The sequence below is a fragment of the Lemur catta genome, chromosome 15 (genome assembly GCF_020740605.2).
Source record: "Lemur catta isolate mLemCat1 chromosome 15, mLemCat1.pri, whole genome shotgun sequence".
Classification (NCBI taxonomy): domain Eukaryota; kingdom Metazoa; phylum Chordata; class Mammalia; order Primates; family Lemuridae; genus Lemur; species Lemur catta.
In genome coordinates this window covers 34991668-35004812 of record NC_059142.1, presented here as the reverse complement: position 1 = coordinate 35004812, position 13145 = coordinate 34991668, and the positions used below count along the sequence as shown (strand labels likewise).

General features: G+C 36.2%; 1 protein-coding gene across 2 annotated transcripts in view; it reads right to left on the bottom strand.

Annotated features, from left to right (window-relative positions):
• LOC123620739 (speckle type BTB/POZ protein) overlaps nucleotides 1-13145 on the bottom strand; it is a 68736-nt gene that overhangs the window by 28340 nt on the left and 27251 nt on the right. Inside the window, exon 2 of one of the 2 annotated variants that reach the window (XM_045526233.1) lies at nucleotides 5225-5270. The exons of the other annotated variant lie outside the window; for it this stretch is intronic. The gene's annotated coding sequence lies outside the window, so the exon portion shown is untranslated. The remainder of the gene's footprint in view (nucleotides 1-5224; nucleotides 5271-13145) is intronic. 2 annotated transcript variants of the gene reach the window in all.

Genomic DNA, 13145 nt, shown 5'->3' with positions numbered 1-13145 from the left:
AAGGATTTAGCAATATTAAGTGAATCTAGTTATCAAGAAGAAAAAAGTCAACAGCCTAACATAAAAACAGGCAAAGAACCGCCAATGATGTACAGAAATGGAAATACCAATGGTTCTTAAGTATATGAAAAGATATTCAACTCTCAATACTAATATAAAATGCAAATCAAGCCACACATTGATTCACCTGCTAAATTGGCAAAGATCAAAATGTTTGATAACACTTGCCCAGGGTAAGGAGAACATTTCTGGCTCGAGTACAGATTGTTACAATCTCTGTGAAGGGCAATGTCTATCAGAGCAAGAAATACACATACCCTTTGATCTAGCAATTCCACTTCTAGAAATCTATCCCTACTGATATATTTAAAATGACAAATATAACAGGTTTTCTACTGTGGCACTATTTATAAACACAAAAAAATGGAAATAACCTAAAAGTCTATCAAAAATGGATTAAATAAATTGTGATACAGAAGACATAATAAGCATCTGTAAAAAAAAAAAAGAACGGGAAACTCTGTTTTTTTAAATAGAAAATATGTATTGGTTTTAAAATATATAGAGTATCTCTGAAAAGCTACACAAGACTCTAGGGATACTGGTTATTTCCATTGAAGGAAACTGGGTACCTTTATGGGAAGGAGAATTTCTATTATATTCCTTTGTTACTTTTTGAATTTTGATCCATGTGAATATATTACCTACTCAATTGGTAAATTAAAAAATTTAAAAGTGAATTAACAGCCTTTATAATTAGTGTTTCCAAGTCATGAGAAGACTTACAAACCAAAACTCCATGAGACACAAGCAAGAGATCTTCAGGGGCTTCCACCGCTATCTGAATAAAAGGGACCTTCTTATCAGGATCACCATGGGAGGTGATCAGCACCCCTCCCTGACTTCCCCTAACACTTGCCCTTCTCAGTCCCGATGCTTCAGTCACTCAGGCCTTTAACTCTGTTCCATGAGCACACGGAGCTCTTTTCTCAGCCTGGAGAGTTCTTTCTTCCTTCACGTCTTTTCATGTCTGGCTCCTTATCATTTAGTCTCCTATCAAATGTAATATCTTCAGAGAGGTCTTCCCTGACTACCCAGTCTAAAGTAGCCCCCACTTCTAGCCTGTTCCTCTTATCACATTATTTTATTTTCTTCTTTATAACCACGACCTGAAATCACCTTGTTTTTATTTTTTCACTTGTCTATTGTGTTCCCCACTAGAAGTTAAGCTCAATTAGAGAACAGCATCCCCCTGTGCCTAGAATGGTATCATAACAGGCACTCAATAAATATTTGTTCAATGAAATTTTTGTTGAATAACTAGCCTCTTTCTCTTTTGGGATACTTTTCCTTAATGAGTTCTAGTTAATAAGTTAAAGTTTAGGAGTTGCTAAATGAATGGAGCTATAGGAATCCAGGCATACTTTTAAAATAATAAAACATTTTAAAAACAAAACTATGAGTTCATCTCACTCCAATTTTAAAGAACTTATTAGATACATTCCAAAACTATTTACATTCTTCCTTGATTAAAAACATTTTTTTTTTATTCAAGGAAACTTGTAAGAAAAGGGGAACCTGCAGTGCTGTGGGAGGAGTTCCTGAATCCACAAGACAATAGTGAGAGAAGCACATTTCCCAGAATAAGTCAATCCTGGTAACAGGACCATTATAGCAGCTGTCAGGAATCAAGACTAAACCTCTAAGTTATTTCAAATTAAATTCTATATAATAAAATTCCAATATATTGATCAAATTGAGGCAGATCCTTAGCATTTACTTAGATTTGACCTATAATTTTCATATCTGACACTGGGTTTAATGCTCTTAAAATTGACATATAAAGATAATTAACATTAAATATATACAAATGTAAACGTATATATGTAAACACATCATAAAAACATGCCTAGGCTGGGCATGGTGGCTCATGCCTATAATCTCAGCATTTTGGGAGACCAAGGCAAGAGGACCACTTGAACCCAGGAGTTCGAGACCAGCCTGGGCAACATAGCAAGACCCTATCACCACTGTACTCCAGCCCGGATAGCAGAGCAGGACCATGTCTCTTAAAAAAGAAAAAAAAAAAACATGTCTAGGCATGTAACTACGTTTTTTCTATACCAGGATACACTACAGAACACATTTCTGGCATAGATATTTCTCTGATTTTGCTAATTAAGAGTTGCTCTTATACCTGCTGTATATAAGAAAAACTCAGAAACAAGTATAGTATTATACATGAAAGTCAGTACCTTTAAGATTTTCCCAGTTTACAGACATTTCTTAGGCAAGTATAGATTGTGAAATGATTGTGAGGATTAGATATGCGTTTGTATTTAAAAAGGCTATTTTTCCTTCTTCTACTCAATCTAAGTGTTGGAAGATAAAGTTTTGCAGAAATGCCTTGCTAGTAAGGCTCATCCAGACAAAGTCAAGCTGAAGATAAACAAGAAGGTACATGAAAGACTCTCAAGTCACTAAACACAGTAGGATAACAACAGAATGCTCCCACTGCCTCCCAAGCCTCAGTGTGAGCTGGCTGTTTACAGCCTTAATGCCCTTCTTACAGGTTATAAATAACTACAAACTGTCCTCGTCCCCAAGGAGACCTTAGCAGCCAGCTCAAAGGTTAAAATATGGAATAATTCTCACTTTTGATGCAACTTTTCCAGTTAGCAAAAAAATCAAAAGAACAGAAAAATGTATTGCCAATTTAAATCACGGGCTGGGAGATCATTCCCTCTCCCTAAAAACTATCCATTATGTAAGTTATTCTCTGCCCCAAAAATATGTCCAGGGAAAATGCAATGCATCTCTGCTCCAAATGCAGAGGTTTGTCCTGAAAAGGACTGCAACTCCTTAGACCTTAAAAAGACTTCTTAAACTTTGTTTTGCTTTTTAATTTAGGCACAGAAGACTACTGAGCCAAATACATATACATAAGAACAACAGAGGAAAAAACTCCTGCCTCCACCTGGATGGAGGATCCCGAGGAATAAACTATGGCTGCCATAAGCACAGGTTCACAGGTGATGTGCTGCTGTTATTAATTACAACACCCCTGCTAGGAAGAAGAACTCCTCCAGCTGTTTTTTAAACAGAAAAAACAAAACAAAAAAACAAAACACACACACACAGATAGGGCAGCTCAGATTAAGCTTCTCCACACATCACCTTCAAAATCCATCACCTGGGAGATGTCTGCAATGGAAGGACATGAATCCAAATCAGGAAACAAACCTGATTATAAAGGGGCTATTTCACTTCAAAGTGGGTCTCAGTTCCAAAAGAAAACATCTTTAGAAATGAAGTTAGAAAGGCAAAAGCAAGCAATCAGCAACTTCTCCATTCTCACAAATTAGAATCATGTGTTGATTCCACTGAATGGCTTGGGAAAAAATCTCTAGGGCCACAAAGAGCAATCTTGGGAAAGATGATGATTTTAACACATCCCACATGTTATCACAAAGATTTCTTCTCTAGGTTGAGAAAATTTACTTATTCTAAATGAGAGATGAAAAAGAATCAAAAAGAGGAGGAGGGCCAAAAACCCTATGGTTAAGAAGATTCCATTTATTTTACAGTTAATATTCCCAAGGTTGTTTTGAGATTTGAGAGGTTATAGTCTTTTACCCTCTCCTCTCAACTATGACTAGGAAGAATCTTATAAAGTCTGAATAGTAAATGGATGAAAGGGCTGGCCCTAATACTAAGTGTGTCCAATCTGCAAGGAATTAAAACACAGAAGTCATTTCATGAAACAAATAGGCAGTGGCAGCATAACCCCACAGGGTCCTCTGGCCTTCATAGATGCCAAATTCCACAGGCAATTCTCTTTGGCCATCTATACTTTAGTCAGCCATTTAAAAATATTTCTTGCTAACATGATTTGGCTATGAAAAGGGCCCAAGGAATGAATTTCAAAGGAGAAAGTCTAAATTAGTCTTAGGGCATACAATTTGGAATAAGTCATGAACTTGGAAACTGAAAAGGCTCACCTGCTCCAGAGGATTTGGTCTACTACAAGGACAACCAATTGTGTCCAGCATTAACTATTACTGTGTAGCAGTACAGAATTCAGTATTCCCTGGAGACACTTTTCTTTCTGAAAGGCACCTAAAGTTTCTTCCAATTATGAAAGAGAGATCGAGGTATTACGTATGCTTTTAATCTTCTCCTTCATGGTCTTAGCTGAAGAAACCTGACTATTGTTTGCGTGGACCAGGTGCCTTACCTACAAACCATCTGTAGACAATAAATTCCTTCTCTTCTAAAGTTACTAAAAATAAGCCAAATTCTATGTTAATGTTAAGGTCCTAAGTAAACTAAATATGGAACAAAGGATGATCAGGAAGTTCTTAGTTTTAAATGTTCATTCCAAAATTCATGACTAAAGGAAAAAGTAAAACCACACAGGCAGACAAAACAGGGGAAAGTTAGACAGAATGTCTGTCTTAACAGAATTTCCTGGCTCCTGATGATCTGTGTCAGAATTTAAAAGATTAAAATGCAATAATACCTATTTCACCCAACAAGACTGTAAAAACACACATAAGCATTTGAGACAAAAACTTCATACCACAAAGTAAAAATTTTAAGATGCTAGCCAAAATGGTAGAAAGCTTTTTTTTTTTTCAGTTACCCATGGAGAGAAGAGCTCTCAGGTACAATACACAAAGGCAATCTGCTCAAAATCAAACTCCTTTTATAGAGTAAAATGAAGCCCATGAATTGCTTTAAGGTATCTCTCTTTATAAACTATAATTCTAATTTCCTTGAAAATCTTTTCTAGGAGAAAAATAATCTTACTCTAAGGTCTCCATATCATGTATTATTAGCCATTGATTAAAAACTTAAATCCAAATATCTTTTATTTACTCCACCATTAGCATAAGGCTAAACCTACATATTCACCAGAGATGATCTGAATAAATAGTTCTGGTTTACTCCAGAAAAGAAAATTTAGAATAAAACTTTTTGAAGCCACTTATGAAAAATGTTTCCTTAACACTGTTTGTAATGATCCTTATTTATAAAAGAAAACCTTACATGCTTACTTTATATGATTTCAACTTTACCTACCATTTGCACTAAAATGCAACAGTAGATTGCACTTAAGATGTGCATTTTTTAAAGTCATGGTAAATATTTTTATGCATTTCATTCTGTTTTTTCCCTCATGATTAATATATGTTTAAAATAAAACTATGTAAAAACTCACCAAGTCAGTAGGAAAACTCTAATTTGTCTTGTCTAACAGGAAATTCCTGTTGGAAATAGAGATGATGAATCAGACATAACTAGATTCAGAATCTTATACAAGTCTTTACTTGGGCTACTCTTAAAAGGGAAAAATCTCACAGAAAGGTGGTATGTTTGCAAAGAAATAATTAGTAAAATGGATTTACTAGTCAAATTTACCATTCTTATATCTCATCACTAACTCTGAATGCTATTTCTTAATTCTCTCTCAGAAAGATTATACTTAAAAATGGAAGTCAGAAAAATCCAAGCTATTTCTTCTAATGAACTGGCCTATGAGTGCAACAAAAATGAAATAAGTGACTTGCCCCATGACAATATTCATAGAAAAGGAGTGATCACTTTTGCCAGCTCCCTCATAAAGTTACTATTAAGTTTTTATGTAAAATACCCTTTCTAAAAAGTGCTGTTTAGAAGACAAGGGGATTTAACCAAAAAAAAGAAGAAAAAAGGTGCTCTGTGGGTAAATTATACCAAACTAAGACATATTTAAACAAAGCCATGTATTCTGTGGTTTTCTGTTTGTTTTAGAGACAAGGTCTGGCTAAGTTGCCCAGGCTTGAGGACAGTGCAGTGGGTATTCATAGGTGCTGTCCTGGTGTGCTACAGCCTAGAACTCCTGGTCTCAAGCGATCCTACTACCTCAGCCTCCTGAGTAGCTAGGACTGGACTAGAGGTGTGCACCACTATACCCGGCCCTATGGTTTTAATAAATAACTGTCACACTGAGATTTGAGGAGGGGTCACTAAAGACTAGATTGATACTGATTATACAAGAGAGTGAAAGAGGTTCCTGTTGAAGGCTGGTAAGACATCTTAATTAAGTAATAACACCATCCTTATAATCCACCAGATCCCACAAAGTGACTCAAAACAGAAACAGGGATAAGAATGGTTGAAATTCTGGTGCTACCTTCCCTTTCATGGGAAAATGAAGTACTGCTTAAGTCATGGGTAAGTGATTCTTTGAAAACAGAATCTCTTCCTGAAAACACAAACACCAACTTTAACTAGGACATTGGTACAAATAAGCTTCTCCTAGGCTACAACAGGTTTTGGTAAACCAAATCCAGTTATTATCAGTAATGGAATGAGCTACCACCAAAAACTGTCCCAAGCCAGTGATGCTAAAACAGGGCAGTCTTAATCAAATACCATAAAATAAAACCTACAAAAATCTCATCAAATTCAGTTAAGAGTAGCAGAAGTTAGGTCAAATTCATTAAACAAATATTTACTGAGCACCAACTGTGCAAGGCATTCTTTGAGACATAGTGGTAAAAAAGACAGACAAGGTTCCTCATCCTCTGAGAGTAGAAAGATAAATGCCTTTCAAAACTTTATAAATAACTACTCTAAGGCTGAAGATACCAACCAACTCTAACAAATAAAAACGAATATCTACATCTGTGATTCTTTTTTTTTTTTTTTTTTAAGAGAGAGTCTCATTCAGTTGCCCAGGCTAGTGTGCCGTGGCATCAGCCTATCTCACAGCAACCTCAAACTCCTGGGCTCAAGCAATCCTACTGCCTCAGCCTTCCGAGGAGCTGGGACTACAGGCATGCGCCACCATGCCCGGCTAATTTTTTATATATGTTTTTAGTTGTCCAGCTAATTTCTTTCTATTTTTAGTAGAGACAGGGTCTCACTCTTGCTCAGGCTGGTCTCGAACTCCTGAGCTCAAACGATCCACCTGCCTTGGCTTCCCAGAGTGCTAGGATTACAGGTGTGAGCCACCAAGCCCAGCATACATCCGTGATTCTTAAAGCAGAAACCAATACCTTTAGTCCTTTACTCTCTAATTTTTTTTATTTTTATTTTTTTTTAGGCTCAAGGTTTTGGTTCCTCAGTTAATTTGCTAGAATTAACATTTTCAGGCCCAATGGACTGGCAAAATTAAAAAGAGTCTGACAATACTGGTAAGGACTGGGAGCAACAGGGACACTATCACATAGTAGAACAAACTGGTACCAACACTTTGGAAAATAGTTTCTTATTATCTAATAAAACTGAAGATTCAGCAATTGCACTCCTAAATATATGACCTAGAGAAAGTCCTGTGCATGTCTATGAGCACATGTTAAATAAGAATGTTCATGGCAGCACTCTTTATAACAGTCAAAAATTAGGAAAAATCCAAGTGTCCCTCAATAGTAGAATAGATACATAAATTGTGGTATTCAAATCATGCTATACTGCAATGGAAATGAACTATACTTCTATATAACAACAGGGATGAAAGTTATAAACATATTGCTAGGTTCTGAAAGAAGACACAAAAGACCACATATTGTATTATTCCATTTATAAAAAGTTCTAAATCAGACAAAACTAAACTATATTGGTTTGAAATGAATCCTAGATGGTAAAATCATAAAGAAAGATAAGCAAATGATTACCATAAATGTCAGAATAGTGGTTACTTTGAGCAACAGTACAGCTTATGTTTAGAAGGGACACACAGCAGGCTTCTTCTAGGTGCTGACAATGACATATTTCTAGGTCTAACTGGTGGTTACTTAGGTATTTGACTTTTATAAATAGTCCTTAAACTACAGAGTTATGTTTTATGTATTTTTCTGTTATATTTCATAATAAAAATGTTCAAAACATGCATTATTAAAATAATCTAATAGAGCAGGTATCTATCTATTTAGCTAGCTAGCTTCCAATATGTCCTGCAGTGAATATACCTTTTTTTAAAAAAGACAATTCAGGAAGAGAACTCAGTAATAAACCAGGGCCACCCAGGAATGAATGCCTAGAGACAGGATTTCCTATTATATACTCCTTTTCTTTGAATTTAAATGCAATACCTAAGCTCTATATTTCAGGGAAATTTTCTGTACCAACATAAATGTTTAAATATATGTATGACTACTCAGTAGGAGCCATCAGTTAATACCCAAATTATTATAAGAAACAAAAGCTTCTGAAAAAGCAAAGCCAAGACACAAGTATTTTTTTGTTTTAGTAGTATAATTATGGCCTCTGAGGAATATTCAATAATTTCCCATTTCACTCTTGAGTAAAAAGCTTACAATGGCCAAAAATGCCTGCACAATCTGGACTCCATTACCTCTCTGGCCTCATCTCCAACTACATTCTCCTGAGCTCACTATGTTCCAGCCATGCTTCTTTGTGGTGGTTCTTCAGACAGAATAGGCTCATTCCTGCCTCAGGGCTTTGTACTCACTATTCTCTGTAGGGATAACTCTTCCTCTAAATATTCTCGGGTGCACTCCCCCACCATTGCTGGGTCTTTCCTTAAACGTTACCATATCTGTGAGCCTTCCCAGACACCCTTAAAAATGTAATCCCCTCCACCCACAGCCACAAGCCTACTCCTGCCTCATTATTTTTTTCTACAGCACATAATGTCATCTACCATACCGCATCTTTTACAATCTGTCTTCTCTAACTGGAAAACAAGCTCCACGAAGGCAGGTTCTTATCTGTTTTGTTGCTGCACCCAGACAGTGTCTGGCACATGGAAGGCCAGAAACAAATACTTATTTAATGAGTGACTGAATTAATCTTTTCTTTTGCATTTCCATCCTTGAAAGATTACACAGTAACTACACACACTCAATGTTTCCCCTCTGTCAAATTAACAGTTTATTTTACTAACAAGTTTCAGATTTACGTTCTTACTGAGTCACAGTTAAGACTTTTAAAAAGTTGAAACAAACATAATTATATTTTCCCCTAAGAAATGTGTAATACCTGTTTTTAATGATAACAATGCAATTGAGGGCACAAAGAGACAAGAACCCTGGTGCAGGTGTAAAATGGCATAACTATTATGGGAATTACTTGACAATATGTAGCATTAAAATCGAGTGCTTGCTTCCTTTATACTTTTTCTTAAGTTTGTAAAAAATAAACATTTGTTACTTTTATAGTCAGGAAAAAGTATTTTATAAAGAAAGAATTATGTAAACAAAATATAATTTCAAGAAAAAAGTTCTTTATGTTATAATCTGACTCCCACAGGCTTCTGTTATGTATCCAGATGAAATATCCCAAGAGGGTGACTATAGATAGAAAAAAAATTATTTTTGACTTAGGAGCTAAAAATAGTTTTATAGCAGAGTTTCCAGAATGGAAGGGAAAACAAAACTCCATGGTGTTAGTGTTCCGTATAAGAGCATAATTTTCTTCTAAAGAAAGATGTAAGATCTCTGCAGCATAAAATGTGGGGTTGATGTGCAAAGAGCAGGTAACCAACTCCATTCAAACAGTGATTACGATGACATAAGGAAGATAATTCACTAAACAAAACTGGGTGACATGACCAATATTTTTAAGCATACATACACTGCTAGTACTTTTGACAGAATACTTTATCCACGTTAAAATCAGAGTAAGCCAGATGCAAAGGTTACTTTCTAGCCACAATACTTATGACCTGAACCAAATCCTAAGGCAAGAACAGATTTGGGAGAAAATACACAGACATCTGATATCCTAGTTATATTTATTACTCTGATTTCCATTTTAAGGTCTTATTGGTTGTTTTAAAAAAAATACTCAGCACACAAATTCTTCTCAAATTCTTAAAAATAGTTGATACATTCATGAGACAGGTGGCTGCCCAAACTAGTTGTTAAGAAAGGAAGTCCTACTCAAACACTTGCTGCAGGCAGAGTGTGTTATTAGAGAAGAGTAACAGTTTTCATTTGTAACACTTCAAGATTCCAAGTGCTCAAAGCTCTGAATAGGATCCAGGTTTAAAGGGTGAAAAAACATGGAACACAGAAATTAAAAATATACTCAACCCCTCAATACTGAATAAAATCACTGTGGATTAAAGACTCCAGACAAAAAATTTATAAATGAAAACCACTGGTCATTGAAACATATGGTCTTTTAACAAAATTTATATGTAATAATTCTAATCAAATAGCAAGGTGAAGCCATATTTTTAAAATGCTTCCCTTAGCTAAGAATGCTTCAAGAAACTCTTCTATAAATATCAGCTATGTCTGGATCATGCTGAATACAAGAATTGCATGAACTGGAATGGAGTTCACTAAATGGCCCCACATTTAGTGGGTAGAAATTATTCTAGGAATTAAAAAGTAGTAAAAGAAAACTCAGAAGGAGAAGAAAAGGTGAGTAGTTACTAAAGTTTATGAAAAACAGTTATTGGCTATAAGACAATAAAAATGCAAAACATTAAAATGCAAAGTTGCCAAATTTACCAAATTCCAAAAATAATCCATAAGGAAAGAAAACTTCAGAATCTCTCATGCTGTGGTAAAGGAGGACCAGTATTTCAAACTATGAAAAGTTTCCCTGATCCCTCTCCCTCCCGTGAATACAGCTATAAGTACCAAAGTGTTGGACTAAGAGGCAGAACTCAAATAATGAGATATTTAGGCCAAAATCAAACCACTGAAGCAAAAGATGATGATGAAGAAGAGGAGGATAAAAAGGAAAAGGCAGAAGATGATGATGATCAGAAGGGATATGAATAAGATTGTTCACTGGAATTCTGTGATGGCAAAAAAAAAAAAAAAAAAGAACACAATTTAAATATCCATCAAATGGGGTTGTGAGAAAACTGAAACATTCATACTGTGAAATAAAACAGCTAAAATGAGACCTATATCTGTATATATCAATATGGATAGATTTTAGAAAACAAAAATAAATGAAAAAAAGGGGTGCTGTACATATATGTATATATACATATTTGCTCACACATACACATATAATTTATTGTCTAAAAATTAAACACATTAAGCAATACATTTTCATATACACACAGACATCTACACTGCACTGGAAGGATACACACTACATTAATGGCAAAAGGTTGTCTCTGGGAGTGAGGGTTGGAAATAGAACTGAGAAAGTGAATAAAGAGGACTTTGGCTGACAGTGTTTTTCACAATCCCTTTTCGTTTGGCTTTTTTTTCCAAGCCAGTGAATTCAGGAAAAATTTTAATTAGAAAAGCTAGGCCTAGTGGCTCATGCCTGTAATCCTAGCACTTTGGGAGACCAAGGCGGGAGGATCACTTGAGGCTAGGAGTTGGAGACCAGCCTGAGCAAGAATGAGACCCCCATCTCTACAAAAAAATAGGAAAATGGCCTGTAGTCCAGGCTACTTGGGAGGCTGAGGCGGAGAATTGCTCGAGTCCAGGAGTTTGAGGTTGCAGTGAGCTATGATGATGCCTGTACTCTAGCCTGAGAGACAGAGCAAGATCCTGTCTCCAAAAAATAAAAATAAAAAAAGGAGAGAAAAGCAATATTTTTTTTTTTTTTTTTGAGACAGAGTCTTGCTTTGTTGCCCGGGCTAGAGTGAGTGCCGTGGCATCAGCCTAGCTCACAGCAACCTCAAACTCCTGGGCGCAAGCGATCCTACTGCCTCAGCCTCCCGAGTAGCTGGGACTACAGGCATGCACCACCATGCCCGGCTAATTTATATATATATATTTTTAGCTGTCCATATAATTTCTTTCTATTTTTAGTAGAGACGGGGTCTCGCTCTTGCTCAGGTTGGTCTCGAACTCCTGACCTCGAGCGATCACCCGCCTTGGCCTCCCAGAATGCTAGGATTACAGGCGTGAGCCACCGCGCCCGGCCAAAATCAATATTTTAATAGACAATAATGTAGTCTGAATCAAATTTTTAAAAAGCCAGTGAGTTCAGTCTAGATCATCTTACCAATAAAAATCCTATGTTGGTAAAATATTTTTGCTATAGTTGATGGGAATCATACAGCACTAGGGCTACTGGGTTAGTAAGAAAGCACATCTGAAATAAAAACAATGCTCATAGTAATCCAACATTATCTTCATAGAGACTGTAAATCCTTATAAGGAATCATATTTCCATAGAGCACCTTCTCTTTCCTCTCCACCATTCTACCTTATTTGTTTTTTTTTTTTTTTAGGAGACAGGGTCTCGCTTTCCTGCCCAGGCTAGAGTGCAGTGGCCCAATCATAGCTTACTGTAACCTTGAACCCCTGGGCTCTAGCAATCCTTCCGTTGCACTCTCCCAAGTAGCTAGGACTACTTCTGCCACCAAACTTGGCTAATTTTTTTATTTTTTGTAGAGACAGGGTCTCACTCTGTTTGCCCAGGCTAGTCTCCATTCTACCTTCTAACCTCCTAAAGAAACTCATCCTGCCTCTTTCCTTAATTTTATTTATTCCTCTCTAAGGACCAATCCCTCCTTCTTTAATCACCTGAAGTTTTAGTACTTTAAAACTCAAAGAAAAATTTTAAAAAGAACACCTGAGACTTTTTTTTCTCCCCTTGAAATGCCATAAGCCTTTTCTCCACTTTCAAATACGTTTTTCCTCCCTCTTTCTTTACTTTTTCCATCTCCAACCTGTTTTTTTTTCCTTCCACTCTCTCCCTGACCAACAATTGCTTTCAACTGCTAGCAAGCCTCTGGCATGTTTATACTTTTCACTTCTTAAAGGAAAAGATACTCCCAGGTAAACCAAACAAAATCCCATTCCACAGCCCAAAGGTCAAGTAACGGGAAAAAAACAAAAAGTAAAAAATACTAACCATATTTTGCTGCCTTTCATTTTAGCATTATGGCTAGGAATAAAGTTCTAATTACCAAACAAGAGAGCAAAATCAAACTTACTTGTACATTTTATCATCTTTACAGCATTTAAATTTATCCAGGATCCTCTGTTTCCACAAGTCACTTTGGTTAAGAATTATAAGGCCACTTAGAATGGGTCTGTATAGTTGAACACTATAGGCTAGTAGTAGAAACCATAACCTCAAGATTCATAGTAGAAGCTGGGCGTGGTGGCTCACGCCTGTAATCCTAGTACTCTGGGAGGCCGAGGTGGGAGGATTGCTCGAGGTCAGGAGTTCAAAACCAGCCTTAGCAAGAGCAAGACCCC